The sequence below is a fragment of the Phoca vitulina genome, unplaced genomic scaffold (genome assembly GCF_004348235.1).
Source record: "Phoca vitulina isolate PV1807 unplaced genomic scaffold, GSC_HSeal_1.0 scaffold30, whole genome shotgun sequence".
Taxonomy (NCBI): Eukaryota; Metazoa; Chordata; class Mammalia; order Carnivora; family Phocidae; genus Phoca; species Phoca vitulina.
Genome location: NW_022589733.1, coordinates 1,565,747 through 1,567,117, shown reverse-complemented (window position 1 = coordinate 1,567,117; position 1,371 = coordinate 1,565,747).

Below are 1,371 nucleotides of genomic sequence, written 5' to 3'. Positions count from 1 at the left end.
GGCAGGGATGTCCACTATCACCACTGCTATTCAACATAGTATTAGAAGTCCTAGCCACAGCAATCAGACAACAAAAAGAAATCAAAGGCATCCAAATTGGCAAAGAAGAAGTCAAACTCGCACTCTTTGCAGATGATATGATACTTTATGTGGAAAATCCCAAAGACTCCACCCCAAAACTGCTAGAACTCATACAGGAATTCAGTCAAGTGGCAGGATATAAAATCAATGCACAGAAGTCAGTGGCATTCCTATACACCAACAACAAGACAGAAGAAAGAGAAATTAAGGAGTCGATCCCATTTACAATTGCACCCAAAACCATAAGATACCTGGGAATAAATCTAACCAAAGAGGCAAAGGATCTGCACTCAGGAAACTATAAAATACTCATGAAAGAAATTGAGGAAGACACAAAGGAATGGGAAAATGTTCCATGCTCATAGATTGGAAGAACAAATATTGTGAGGCTATCAATACTACCTAGAGCAATCTACATATTTAATGCAATCTCTATCAAAATACCATCAACTTTTTTCAAAGAAATGGAACAAACAATCCTAAAATCTGTATGGAACCAGAGAAGACCCTGAATAGCCAGAGGAATCTTGAAAAAGAAAAGGAAAGCTGGTGGCATCACAATTCCAGACTTCAAGCTCTATTACAAAGGTGTAATCATCAAGACAGTTTGGTAATGGCACAAGAACAGGCACAGATCAATTGAACAGAATAGAGAGCCAGAAATGGACCCTCAACTCTATGGTCAACTAATCTTCGTCAAAGCAGGAAAGAATGTCCAGTGGAAAACAGACAGTCTCTTCAACAAATGGTGTTGGGAAAATTGGACAGCCACATGCAGAAGAATGAAACTGGACCATTTCCTTACACCACACACAAAAATAGACTCCAAATGGTTGAAAGACCTCAGTGTGAGACAAGAGTCCATCAAAATCCTAAAGGAGAACACAGGCAGCAACCTCTTCGACCTCAGCCACAGCAACTTCTTCCTAGAAACATCGCCAAAGGCAAGGGAAGCAAGGGCAAAAATGAACTATTGGGACTTCATCAAGAGAAAAAGCTTTTGCACAGCAAAAGAAACAGTCAACAAACCCAAAAGACAACCGACAGAATGGGAGAAGATATTTACAAATGACATATCAGATAAAGGGCTAGTATCCAAAATCTATCAAGAACTTATCAAACTCAACACCCAAAGAACAAATGATCCAATCAAGAAATGGGCAGAAGACACGAACAGATATTTTTCCAAAGAAGACATCCAAATGGCCAACAGACACATGAAAAAGTGCTCAACATCACACAGCATCAGGGAAATCCAAATCAAAACCTCAATGAGATACCACCTCACAC